Here is a 14,763-nt window from a genome sequence, read left to right on the forward strand (position 1 = left end):
ACTATTGTACAATGTGGCCTGTTACACATGGCACTCTTCTGAATTGACTGTATTTCAGTGAGCTGCCCCCAAATCAAGTTTAGTGCCCTCATCCATTTACGTCTCAGACCACTATTCTTGGCTATTCAATGGTGAGCAGACTGCAGATCTGCCTGATAGGACCCATATTCCCACAGCACTAATTCAACATATATACCTTACTGAGAGCATGTTTTATCATTACCATTAAGAAGTTAAATGAACATCAGAATTTAAAATTATAAATATAATCTAATACACTTTAACAATTTTCTTTGTGTGTCATCACAAATACTACTTAACCAAATATGGCTTGGACTTTTGAATGCATCCAGTAGATGTCATTTGTCGTCTAAGTCTGCATTCATCCACCAGCCTAGACCTCCTGTCTTAATTTTCGTACAGACAGAAATGACTCCTCACTGGGGAAAGTGCAAAGCTATACGTGTAGCACTCTTTCTCAAACACTGGTCTTTTTTCTTTTTTTTTTTTAACAATCCAACATTGTTATGTGTTTTGCGTCTCATATTGACACCTTTTGGTCAAGATAGAGGACATGTTTGTTGTAAGCTTTCTTTTTCGTGTAGAGGATGGATTCTTTACTCCTGATACACATAATCAGTGCACAGCAGCTCTCTGATACATCCAGTTGATGCCTTCAGTCTCCCTGGCTTCTTACAAGCATCTTCTGGGCCTTGTGTGTCCCTGGGTGCCTGTCCCTGGTCAATTCCCAAAAGCTACTGTGCTCCTCTTGCCCATCTCCCCTTGCAAATAATATCCTCCATCTGGGGACCGGCTTCCTCCAGTTCCAGGAGAGGTGGGGCTGAAGGTACAGACTTGGTTATCACTGGCACAGATATAAGTAAATATAGCTGGAGTCTGCAGAGAGGCTGGGCTAAGTCAGGGAGTCAGGAAAGAGAAGCCACCCACAAGGACAACCAATCATGTTTCTCATAATCCTCTTAACCTAGGGAATAGGACACAATCATTTTTTCTTTTTTAAACATCTTTATCCCTGATCAGCCTCATTTCCTCAAAAACTATAGAGGAAAATGCTGCTGACTTGTTTTTGTGTAGTAATTTCAGCTGTCACATAATAAGGTAAGGAGGACAGTATATAGTAAACAAATGAGGACCCTTTATCTGTCTTATTTTCCCTTTTGGCTTCACAGGAAACTTGTGAGAAACCTATGCAGCATAAAATTAGTATGATTTCAATCCAGGGATTCAACAATGGAAGGGGGTCATGAGAATTGCAGAAAGTCTTCAAATCGAGATCACTATGAAATCCTCAGACCCAGAGCACATAAATCCTACCCTCAGAGCCACTGAGCAGTTAACATTACAAACCATATCCAATCAGAGTCATTCTCTTTCCTGCTTGTCACCTGTACTCATGTTACATGTTAGGGCAGTACCCAGAGTGGAGTGAACAATCTCTGGACTAACACTTGGCAGGATCAGAAGCTGAGGTATCTACACCCACATTACAGGAACAGGATATGTGCTCCTAGGGAACTGAGGGTATCAAGAGATGAGGAAAAGCCCTGGCGTCACAGAAAGAAGGTATCAGACGTGTCTCACTCTGATATGTGCAGGTGTTTATGAAACTCTGGGATTTCTAAGGAAGGATGCAGTGCAGAGAGAGGTCCCAGAGGAGACAAGAGCTGAGAGACCATCCAAAGTGGGGACCACCTTGTCACTACACTTCAAATTTTCAATATTTATAGAGTGCTTTCTAAGAGTCAGGCCCTTTGCTGAGTGCTATGTGCAGCAGGATCAAAGGCAGCCAGGAGGTAGAGGAGTCTTGAGGTACATCAGTCATTGGAGTTGAAGAGCAGAGATTCAAAGGAAAGCTGGGACTGGAGCTTTAAAGGAGATGTGAAGTGGGTAACTCAACCTCTAACTCAGAAAAATTGACACCGGCAGAAGAGCAAACCCGGCGGGCTTAGGACTCGCAGCTGAGTGTTGTATCCTCCATCCCTTTCCACCTGGTCCCTTCATTTTCTACCCCTCACAGTCCCCTAACAAGAAGGTGGTCCACCCAACGGATGATGCTGCCTCAGATGGTTATCTATTCCCTAAGAAGAAATCATTTCACCCTCTCTTTGTCCCCGTTTGTCAAGTAGCAGTGAGGCCGAGCCAGGGGATGGTGAAAGTGGAAGGAGGTGGGAGTTGGGCATCGGGTGTGAAGATGCTCTTTAAAGGGGTTCTAATAACCACTTGCTACCAGGCCAGTGAACACTTACCATAGTTGATGCCTTTTGAGCATGTTGCATTCTAAACTGTCCCTGAAATTCCTGTGCTTAATGGGATGAAACATCCTCCTAGTTCTCTCGTCTCTCAGCTTCTCTGAAGTCTCATTGAGCACCTTCTCTTCAATTCCTTTTACACAGTAAGAATAAGATCAGCTGTGCTAAACTAACAAATACCCAGATATCCAGGTTTGGCTCATGCTACACGTCCAAAGTAAGTCGTCCAGGAAGCTCTGCTCATCATCATACTCAGGAAGCCAGGCTGACAGGCTTTCTCCTGCGCATCTGCTCCCAGAGCCTCCCCAGCAGAATGAAGGGAACCTAAGAGTTTATTCACTGGCTCTTAATGATCCCTCCTAGAAAGAACACACTTCTCACATTTCATTTTCCATGTAAATCATATGGCTGCAACTAACTTCAAATGAGTGGTAATCCTTGAAGGTGGAAAACATTTAAGAAGTACATACTAAATAAATAATGAAATACTTCTACAAGAGATATTTATGGAGGACCTACTGTGTACCAGGAGCAATACTAGGCATTATGGATATCAGCAGCCTTTGGCTTCTGAAAAGCTTACACACTACCTCCTGGCCTAAGGAGGGGCAACCAGGGATGCTGGCAACAGTCTATTTCTTCACCCAGGTACTAGTTACATGGGTGCTTGCGGTGATAATCATTCAACCTACATTCTATTGGTTTGTGTGTTTCTTCCAAATGTCCCCTAGTTCACAATAAAAAGGGTTTAAATAGAGAAGTAAAGGAGAGTTTGGGAATTTGAAGCAAAAGCAAGAAGCCACTGAATCAAGCACAAATATTGAGCTTTGATAAAGATTGGAATAAGAAACATAATAAATGAGATAAGAAATAGGACTTTTGCAACTGAAGTGTAATTAATAAACAAAAAGCCAAACTGAGAAACTGTCCCAAGGACAATATGATAGAGTAAACAATAGAAAATGTAAAGGACAAGTGAAGAGAAATGAAGGATAGAAACAGACATCTGACGTCTTGATAATTAGACATCTAGAAAGTCAGGGAAATAGTAGAGGAAGAGGAAATAACTGAAAACATAATAGATGTTTAGTCTTTATAGAAAGGTGAAATAAGTTCATTCAAAATGCTGCATAGAATGTCAGACTATTTGTTAAGCAATTTTGTTAGAGTAAAATGACCGTAAACAAATGAGCTAATTCTGTGAATTAAGAGGATGGAAAAGTAGAAAAACAGCAAAAAGAAAATACATGTAAACAATAAGGACAAAAGCTGAATTCAATGAAATATAAAAATAGGGAAGACAAACAAAATCAAATTTTGAGGCAATGAAAACTTTAGTGAGACCTCTGGCAAGACTCCTAAGGAAAATACAGGAGATTCAGAATGAAAAGGGTAAATGACTATTTATACACACATTTTAAAATGCAAAATCTTACGACCAACTCTATATGTATAAATTTGAAAATTTAGATAAAATGGATACGTTTCTAGAAAGATATAAAGGTCAAAACTACAGGAAGAAATAGAAAACTAAAATAGAATAGAGAATATCAAAGAAATTGTCATGGGAAGCAAAGAATTGCCTTCCAAAGGGCCCTGTCCTGATCATATTGCAGATGAGGGCGTCCTCCCACATTTCCAGGAGCAGATCATGCCTCTTACACATGTGATTCTAGAACATAGAATGGAACAGAATTTTTGAGATCATTTTATGAGGTTGGTTCATTCATATTTCCAGAGCCAGCTAAGAATAGTACAAGAGAACAGGATTGTGGACTAATTTTAGCCATGTCACTGAATCCAACAGTACATTACAGAAACAATCAGTTTTGACCAATTTAGATTTATCCTAGGAATGCAATGATTCTTCAGTGTCAGAAAATATATAATGTGGTTAACACATTAGTGGACTCCGCAAAATTCATATTAATTTAAACTGAATTCAGCTCAAGACGTAGACAGAATTTAATCAATTTCATGACATGTTAAAAGTAGTGAACCAAAAATCTATAGCATATATATTTCAAAGAAATGAGGTGGATTGCCTTTGAGATTGTGCAAAAGATAGGATGTCCTTCGTTACTGGAAATGTTTAACATAGCATTGGAAGTTCTGAATATCACTCTGCAGGCAGAAGAAAATTAAGGCTGTGTAAAATGTAGGAAGGCAGATAGTGAATACAGATGAAATAATCTAAATACTGGACAAGACTGCAGCCACTGCAGCCACTGCCCAAAGCCTGGGTTTAAATCCAAGCTTTGCACTTCGAAGCTGTGTGGTCTCCACCTCTGCCGGTGTCTGATTCCCCCTCTGTGACATGAAATAAATAAGAACCAACCTCCACATGTAAATAAGTGAACACATGAGAAGCACTTAGAATAGTGCCTGGAACATAGTAAGCCACTCAACGAATGTCATTTCTCATTACATTTGTTAATGTTTTTGTCCAGCCCAATGGCACTAAAACATCAATGCTCAAAGAGCCCCTGGTGAAGTGTTTCTCTTTCCCACTCTTCACCCCTAACTTGTTACCTCATCTTTTCCACTCTGTCCCTAATACACCTCTAGGATGACTCATAGGAGCCCCTGGACCCAGGGATGCTGTCAGATCGCTTGGTCTTTGAGACGATGGTGCCATTGAGGACCCCTGCCAGGCCCACCAGCAGGCCCAGGGCACAGACCAGCATCTCCATGGTCTCAGGCACCTGGATTAGTTCCTGGAACTCTGGGGCACCAAGGGAAGACAGAGTTATAAGGTATAGAGAGCAGGGGCTGGTCTCGGATGTGGGAGGTGTTGGGTATTCGAAACTATGAGATGGTGAAATTTGGATAAAGTGACCATAAAACATGGGATTGAGGGATTGAGGAAGGCAGGTGCTGAGGGGCGATGGGTCCAGGGAATAAAGGTGGTGCCAAAGCCGTGATGGCAGAGGGAGGGCGCTCCATACCCCAGTGCCTGAGGAGAGGCAGGTGCAGGCCCCAGTGCTCCCCCTGGAGGTCACAGGTGTCCTCAGCCATGGGAACAAGGGTCAGGTAGTGGAACCTGTGGAATCTGAGTTTCTTGCTGGGCAGGAAGATGGTCTCTGCAATACCCTCAATGACTGGCTCACCATTGCGCAGCCACATGATGTTCAGCACTGGTGGGAAGAACTTGTCAACATGGCAGACGAGGGTGTTGGGCTGGCCCAGCTCCACAGGCTCCTTGGAAAAGATGGTCACCTCGGTGGGGGCTCCAAAAGGGGATAGAACCCAAGGAGCCTACTGCCATTGGCTGATTCTTAAAGGTTCCACCACCCCAAGCCCTATATTCACCAGATTAGGGGCTACCTCTCCCAGGCCCATCCTCCTGCTCCCCCAGGGCTCCTGGACAGGGTCACAGCTTCTCATGCTCCTGACCTGGCCCCCTCAGCCCAGCCTTTCTCTTGAGTAAGAAGAAAATGCCTCCTCCTCTGCTGTCCTAAGAACCCAGCTGTGTGGACCCAACATTTCTTGCTCTCAGGGAAGGGGCTCATTCATGAGTGGGCATCATGGCCTCTAGTTCTATGTGTGGCAGAGAGGCCCTCCCATCCCTCCAGCTGGACTGTAGAGGAACAGGCAGCTATAGGCAGTGCAATTTGTGGCCCAAGTCTGTTTGGACCATTGATCCAGGTGTTCAGGTGCTTCCTTGCCACGACGATGCCAGCAATACCCCTCTGAGCACCAAAGTCAAAGGTGTGAATAAACTCTGGTAGATGCCAGACCATCTCCTCATCTAGGTTCACATAGAACTGCTCCTCCTCATCAAATTCAAACATATGCTCCCCAGAGGGTCTGTGCGTCTGCACAAACTCTGCATATGTTGACACATGGTCTGCTACATGAAGGAGAAGACGGAGAATGGGTGAATATGTAGGATGCTACACAGAATGCAGGAAGCAAACAGGTAACAGGAAGGTTATTGGGAACATGAAGGAATAACACAGAAAATGAGAAACGCAAATGAAAGAAAAGAAAAGGAATAATAAGAAGCAAAGACAGAAATCACCCATGGACGATATAGGTTGTTTCCCTTGTCCCTGAAGACTTAACATCCATCTATGATAATGGTAATGCTGAATACAGTAAGATAATATTTGTTGGGCACTTACTATGTGCTAAACTTACTCATTGAATCTTCACACCCCCATGTAGAAGAAATTATTTTCCATAGCAGGGAACTGACCCCAGAGGTAAAGTAACTTGTCCAAGTCACACAACTCCTGGTAGAAACAATACTGAGTAGTCCTCCTACCCCATTCCCAGAGGATCTCAGAAACCCTACAGGACAATATATTAAAAATTACTGATATAGCCATAAAGCAAGGCAGGGAAGTGGAAGGATGGAATAAATATTTCCGAGTGGAAAAAAATCGTGAAGGACATGAAAATACCTCCAGAGTCTTAGTGACATTTATAGACTTCAAGTTACACTCTTACTTTTAGAAGAAAAATGGTGCCTTCTATAATTTTATCCACAACACTTACATTTGAGGCAGAGTAAATTTAAAAGTATTATCATTCACATAAGATTCACAAAATTGTCTTGTGGAGTGTAGTTTTCAAGTGTAGTTTCACCTGGAAATACAAGTTGTTGCATTTGAAAGACCTACGGCATAGTATCTTAGCTTTACCTGATATATAGGAAGCAGCAACTGGTTGATAACAAAAAGTGAATTATTATTACAGTAAAAAAATAAAGATGAGAGAGTTTGGGGTTAGCCTGGAAGAGGAAGTGAAGCGAAATGACACTGCATGGTTGATGGTCCCTAAGCGAGGATTTCCCCTCCCAGCCCAACATGGGGAGAACCAGTCCTCTACTTAGATGCATAGAGTGACAGCAGGTTCAGTGTCACACACGGATGGTGAGGGTCCCCCACTGAGTTTAGGGTCTAGAGAATTATTCATCTACAGAAACGAAGCCCAAAGGAAAAAGAAAAATACATGGTGTATAGACTGGGCTACACAGATGTAATTGGTTCAGCTTAGGCTACTTTATATTTATTATATTCACAAAATCTGAAAACTAAAGGTCTGCACATTTTGAAGCAAATTCCACACTTCAAATGTTAATTTTCATTCAGTTAAATAAATGCTTATTGTGAACTTTCACTCTCCAGGTAATAAGGATGTAACTCTAAAGATAGGGACTTTGTCCTCAATCTACTTGAAATTCAAGAACAAAAGAGACAAAGAAAAGATGATGGCTACATGTGCGGTTTGATCACCACTGAGTATCACAAGGTATACACAAGAGCTACTCAGGAGCAAAAGAGGACGTTGAAATTAAAATACGATTTAGGAAAGGTTCCTAGGGACAGTGTTCACCTGCAGATATCAAAACAGAGAAAGGGGAAATGGCGTTTCCAGCAGGAGAAGCAGGCTCAGGAGCAGAGAGGCACAAAGTTGCAAGGAGAACTGCAGTTCTTCAGTGTGACTGAAGCCAGGGGAGATGTGGGCCGGGCTGCACTGTAACCTGCCTTGTGTGCTGATGGCAGATGTTTGCATTTTATCCCACAGGACATGGGAAATTGTGAAGGTGAAGGACCTTAGGCAGGAGAGTAACATGGTCAGATTTGTGTTTGCATGGGGCACCAGTAGGAAGGATGGGCTGGAGGAGGCTGGACTCAAGGCAAGACCAGTAGGACTTTTCGGCTCTCTGGTGGAAGTAATGAGGGCATAGGCCAGGGCAGGAACATGGGGTGAGGAGGACAGCAGATGGCTTTAATGGCAGTAATGACATGAGAGGCCACAGGAATCACTGAATCATGTGCCAGAAGTAGGGATATGAAGGAGTCTAGAATAACCAGGCAACATGGAGAATTGTGGCATCTGTGACTGCAAAGGTGATAATTAAGTGATTGAGAGAAGGTAAAATTTTCTGTTTGAGACATACTGAATTTAAACTTCTAGGGGAACAAATGTAGTTGATTTGAAGGCAGTGAAATAAATGGGTGGGTCCCAGGCTACACTAGGTTAGTGACATAAACTGGAAGGAGGCTCATGGTGGGTGAAGTTCTAATTTTGGGTCAGGTCACTCAAGAAAAGTACACAAAGTCAGGATAGCAGGGATCTGAGTGTGTGCTCCTGCATCCAGACAAACACAGACATGAAGAAAGAGGTTGAAAAGGAGAGGACTAGAAAGTGGTAGGAGAACAAAGAGGAAGTGGGTTCATAAAAGACAACAGACAAGAGAAAACTTCCAGGAAAGAGGAGAGGACGCATCTCAAACACACTAATGACACACATAAGACAGAAACAGAACAGTGACCACTGGCTTGAGTTGTATAAAAGTCATTGGTTGCCACCCTGAGAGCAGCATCAGAGATGAGGGAAAGGAAAAGGGAGAGTGCATTGGGTTGAGGACTGAATGAAATGGGAGAAAATCGATAATAGGCTGGGCACAGTGGCCCGTACCTGTAATCTCAGTGATTTGAGAGGCCGAGACAGGAGGATCACTTGAGGCCAGGAGTTTGAAACCAGCCTAGGAAACATAGTGAGAGTCCATCTCTAAGAAAACAATTTTGGATTCCCTGCCTTCCATGAGCAACACAGCAAACATAAGCTCTGCAGATGTGCTCAGACTTGAGCCTGACTCACTGAAGAGAATCTGGTGCTGCCAGGCCTCAGACACCAGATTATAATCAGCCTCTTCGCAGGCCCTGCACAGGAGAGGCCCACTCTGTGGGGCAAACAGTGCCCAGGAGTGGTACAGGCCCTACAGAGACCACAGACTGTTCACCTGACAAGAAATATCTTGAGGAACTCACTTCACAGATCCCTCAAGAAAGGAACCACTGCAGGAGAATACCCAGAAAATCGAAAGAATTCACAGATCCTTTTAAAGAAGTGAGGGGCCACTGCAAACTCCACCGGACAGGTGAAAAACTGTGCGTTCCCAAAGCGTGAGAGGGGAAAAACCTGCCTCCGAACTCATGTCCCCACTGGGGAACCCGAAAACCCAGATTACAGGAAAAGGATTTAACTTTACCTAGACCTGAAACAGATTTAGCATGAAATATAAAAGTAGGCTGGGTGCTGCGGTTCACACCTGTAATTCTGGCACTTTGGGAGGCCAAGGTGGGCGGATCACGAGGTCAGGAGATTGAGACCACGCTGGCTAACACGGTGAAACCCCGTCTCTATTAAAAATACAAAAAAATTAGCCAGGCGTGGTGGCGGGCGCCTGTAGTCCCAGCTACTAGGAAGGCTGAGGCAGGAGAATGGTGTAAATCCAGGAGGCGGAGCCTGCAGTGAACCAAGATCCCGCCACTGCACTGCAGCCTGGGTGACAGAGTGAGACTCCGTCACAAAAAAAAAAAAAAAAAAAAAATAGATGCAGCAGTGGGAAGAGCCTTGAAGGCATGCCCAGTCTTTAGCTCAAGCCCAGAGAAGCCATCCCTGACTATATCTCGCAAGGGCCCTGGGGGAAGGCAGACGGCAAAATTTGGAAGGGATCACGGTGTGAAAGAAGGGTCCAACTGAAATTTGTTATAATTTTGACTGGGCACAAATCCTCTGGAGCAGAATCTGGGGGTGAACGGGAACTGCTGGAGAAAGAGCCGAAGTTATTGCCAACATTGTGGGCAGACAGGGAGGCACATGGCCTGAAAGCTGTGCTTGCTTTCTCAGCAGGAAATTTATAGTCTGGAGTGAGGTCTGAGTACCTCCTGAAGGCTTCAGGGAGATAAACTCAATGCTGTTAGTGTGGCACAGCAGGAGCAAGACCTGCCTCGCCAACTGCATGGGAGCTGGGTGAAGCCTATTGCTACCAGGTTTCCCCTACTTCTCTGGTGACAGAGGCAGCCATAATGCCCTCTGGAACATAATTCCATTGGCTGGAGAAAAACCCCCTGCCCCATCCCTCACAGTGGCTGCAGCAAGCCCCCCGCCCAAGGAGAGTCTGAGCTCAGACCTGCCTAACCCTGCCCACACCTGAGGGCATTTCTCTACCCACCTGGTAGCCAACCACAAAAGACGTAAACTCTTGGGAGCTTTAAGACACCACTCATTGCCTGAGAAAGTGAATATTTATCTTGGCTAACTTAGGGCAAGCTTATATCCCCCTTCTACTATTGTAGCTGGTGCTCTCTTGAAAGCACCACATTCTGGCTGGAGGCCGACCAACTCAGGACATTACAACAATTCATGACAGAATAACTGCTCTAAGAAAGGAGAAAACAGCTAATTCCACTGCCTGAAAGATCCTGACTAACCAATGGTCCTCAGTCAGTCCACATGACAACTGCACTGCTAGCATAACCAGCATTTGAGAAAGCCACCACACTAAGTCTATCTACAACCAAGGACTCTCACAGAGTCTACTTCACTCCCCTACCACCTCCACACTGGACCCCAGCAATAGATCCAAACAAAGAAGAAATCTCTGAATTGCTAGATAGAGAATTCAGAAGGTTGATTTCAAGCTACTCAAAAAGATACCAGAGAAAGGTGAGAAACAACTTAAAGAAATGTTTTAAAAACACAGGATATGGATTAAAAATGCTCCAGGGACATAGATGTCATAAAGAAGAAACAATCCAACTTCTGGAAATGAAAGACACACTTAGGGAAATGCAAAATGCACTGGAAAGTTTCAACAATAGGATCAAACACGTAGAAGAAAGAAATTCATAGCTCAAAAAACAAGGCTTTCGAATTAACCCAGTCAGACAAAGACAAAGAAAAAAGAACTTTAATAAATAAACAAAGCCTCCAAGAAATTTGGGATTATGTTAAATGACCTAAGAACAATTGGCATTCTTGAGGAAGAACAAAAATCTAAAAGTTTGGAAAACATATTTGAGGGAATAATCAAGGAAAACTTCCCTGGCCTCGCTAGAGATCTACACAACCAAATACAAGAAGCTCAAAGACCACCTGGGAAATTTATCACAAAAAGATTATCTCCCAGGCACATAGTCATCAGGTTATCTAAAATCAGGACAAAGGAAAGAATCTTAAGAGCTGGGAGGCAAAAGCATCAGGTAACCTGTAAAGGAAAACCTATCAGATTAACAGCAGCCTGTAAGCCAGAAAGGATAGGGGTCCTATCTTTAGCCTTCTCAAACAAAATAATTTCCAGGCAAGAATTTTGTATCCAGCAAAACTAAGCTTCATAAATGAAGGAGAGAGAAAGTCTTTTTCAGACAAACAAATGTTGAGAGACTTCACCACTACGAAGCCAGCACTACACGAAATGCTAAAACAAGTTCTAAGTCTTCAAACAAAACTCCAAAATACACCAAAATAGAACCTCCTTAAAACATAAATCTTGCTCTTTCCCTAAGCAGCCTGAGGTAATCTGTGAAAATGGTTTGCTATTCACTTGACCCAGAGAACCCCACGAAATCATGCAAATCAAGAGTTTCCAAACTTCATGTTCACTTTAAGAATACTCGTGAAACTGCTCAGGCCATCAAGGGTATGCATACACGAAAAGCCACGAAGTATCTGAAAGATGTCACCTTACAGAAACAGTGCGTACCATTCCAATATTACAAGGGTGGAGTTGGCAGGTGTGTGCAGGCCAAGCAGTGGGGCTGGACACAAGGTCGGTGGCTCAAAAAGAGTGCTGAATTTTTGCTGCACGTGCTTAAAAATGCAGAGAGTAATGCTGAACTTAAGGATTTAGACGTAGATTCTCTGGTCATGGAGCATATCCAAGTGAACAAAGCACCTAAGATGTGCCGCCGGACCTACAGAGCTCATGGTCAGATTAACCCATACATGAGCTCTCCCTGCCACATTGAGATGATCCTTACAGAAAAGGAACATATTGTTCCTAAACCAGAAGAGGAGGTTGCCCAGAAGAAAAAGATATCCCAGAAGAAACTGAAGAAACAAAAACTTAAGGCACGGGAGTAAATTCAGCATTAAAATAAATGTAATTAAAAGGAAAAAAAAATAAATCCCACAGGGTCTATAAAACAGTAATGCAAAGGAAAAAAATAAGGAATTCAGGCAACAACTAGCATGAGAAATAGAACAGTACCTCCCATCTCACTATTAACATTGAACGTAAATGGCCTAAACTCCCACTTAAAAGATACAGAATGGCAGAAAGGATAACAATTCACCAACCAAGTATCTGCAGTCTTCAAGAGTCATCTAATGTGTAAGGACTCACAAGAACTTAAGGTAAAGGAGTGGAAAAAGATATTCCATACAAATGGAAAACAAAAGCAAGCAGGAGTAGCTATTCTTGTATCAGTCAAAACAGACTTTAAAGCAACAACAGTTAAAAAAGACAAAGAGGGACATTATACAATGATAAAAGGATAAGTCCAACAGGAAATTATCACAATCCTAAACATATATGCACCTAACATGGGAGCATCCAAATTTATAAAACAATTGTTACTAGACATGAGAAATGAGATAGGCAGCAACACAATAATAGTGGGGACTTCAATACTTCACTGACAGTACTAAAAAGTCATCAAGACAGAAAGTCAACAATGAAACAATGGACTTAAGTTGCACTAGAAGAAATAAACTTAACAGATATTTACAGAACATTCTACTCAACAACTGTAGAATATATGATTCTTCTCATCAATGATTCTTCTCAATATGATTCTTCTCATCATCACATAAAACATCCTCCAAGATAGACCACATAATAGGCCACAAAACAAGTCTCAATAAATTTAAGATAATCAAAATTATATCAAGTACCCTCTCAGACCACAGTGGAATAAAATTGGAAATTAACTCCAAAAGAAACCCTCAAAACTGTACAAATACATGAAAATTAAATAATCTGCTCCTGAATGATCTTTGGGTCAACAATGAAATCAAGATGCAAAATTCTTTGAACTGAACGATAATAGTGACACAACTTGTGAAAACCACTTGGACAGAGTAAAAACAGTCTTAAGAGGAAAGTTCATAGCATTACATGCCTACATCAAAAAGTCTGAAAGAGCACAAATACAAAATGTAAAGTCACACCTCAAGGAACTAGAGAAACAAGAACAAACCAAACCCAAACCCAGCAGAAGAAAAGAAATAACAAAGAGAGCAGAAATAAATGAAATTGAAACAAAAAAATACAAAAGATAAGTGAAACACAAAGCTGATTCTTTGAAATGATAAACAAAATTGATAGACCATTAGTGAGATTAACCAAGAAAAAAGAAGATCCAAATAACCTCAATTAGAAACAAAATGGAAGAAAATACCACCGATATTACAGAAAGATAAAATATCATTCAAGGCTACTATGAACACCTTTACAGGCACAAACTCAAAAACCTAGAGGAGATAGATTCCTGGAAATATAAAACCTTCCTAGAATAAATCAGGAAGAAATAGAAACTCTGAACAGACCAATAAAAAGCAGAAAGATTGAAATGGTAATTTTTAAAAAACTGCCAATGATAAAAAATCACAGGTCCACATGGACTCACAGCTGAATTCAATCAGACATTCAAAGAAGAGAATTGGTACCAATCCTACTGAAATGATTCCAAAACAGAGAAAGAGAGAATCCTCCCTAAATTATTCTATGAAGCCAGGATCACCCTAATACCAAAACCAAGAAAGGACATAACAAAAAGAAAACTACAGAGCAATATCTCTGATGAAAATAGATTTAAAAATCCTCAACAGAATACAAGCTAACATAATCCAACAGCATATCAAAAAGATCATACATGATGATCAATTGGGTTTCATACCAGGGATGCAAGGATGATTTAATATACACAAGTCAATAAATGTGATATATCACGTAAGCAGATTTGAAAACAAAAATCATATGATCACGTCAATAGATACAGAAAAAGCATTTGACAAAATCCATCATCACTTTATGATTAAAACTCTCAGCAAACTTGACATACAAAGATCATATCTTAAGGTAATAAAAACCGTCTGTGACAAACCCACAGCCAACTTTATACTGAATGGGAAAAAGTTGAAAGCATTCCCCTGAGAACTGGAACAAGACAAGGATGCCACTCTCACCACTTCTATTCAACATAGTACTGGAAATCCCAGCCAGAGCAATCAGACAAATCAGTAAATAGGAAGTCAAACTGATCATCGCTGATGATATGATTGTATACCTAGAAAACCATAAATACTTATCCAAAAAGGCCCTAGATCTGATAAATGAATTCAGTAAAGTTTCAGGATACAAAATCAATGTACACAAATCAGTAGCACTGTCATACACCAACAGTGACCAAGCTGAGAATTAAATCAAGAACTCAACCCCTTTTACAGTAGCTGCAAAAGAATAAAATACTTAGGAATACACCTAACCAAGGAGGTTTACTGGGGGAACTAGCCCCCAATATTTCAAAGTAGGTTCTTTTCTATTTTCCCTAAGTGTGGGCCAGTCTGAGAAAAAAAGAGAAAGAGTACAAAAGAGAGAAATTTACAGCTGGGTCTCCAGGGGTAATATCACATGTCAGCAGGTTCCATGATGCCCACCTGAGCCGCAAAAACAGCAAGTTTTTATTAGGGA

The 14,763-nt window shown here is 41.8% G+C and overlaps 2 pseudogenes; one reads left to right on the forward strand and one right to left on the reverse strand.

The window, feature by feature from the left end:
- Window positions 1–4,844: 4,844 nt before the first annotated feature.
- LOC100579742 lies at window positions 4,845–6,298 on the reverse strand (annotated as a pseudogene).
- Window positions 6,299–11,597: 5,299 nt separating this feature from the next.
- LOC100580078 lies at window positions 11,598–12,152 on the forward strand (annotated as a pseudogene).
- Window positions 12,153–14,763: the final 2,611 nt, after the last annotated feature.

Source organism: Nomascus leucogenys, chromosome 22a (assembly GCF_006542625.1).
Source record: "Nomascus leucogenys isolate Asia chromosome 22a, Asia_NLE_v1, whole genome shotgun sequence".
In the NCBI taxonomy this organism is placed as follows: Eukaryota; Metazoa; Chordata; class Mammalia; order Primates; family Hylobatidae; genus Nomascus; species Nomascus leucogenys.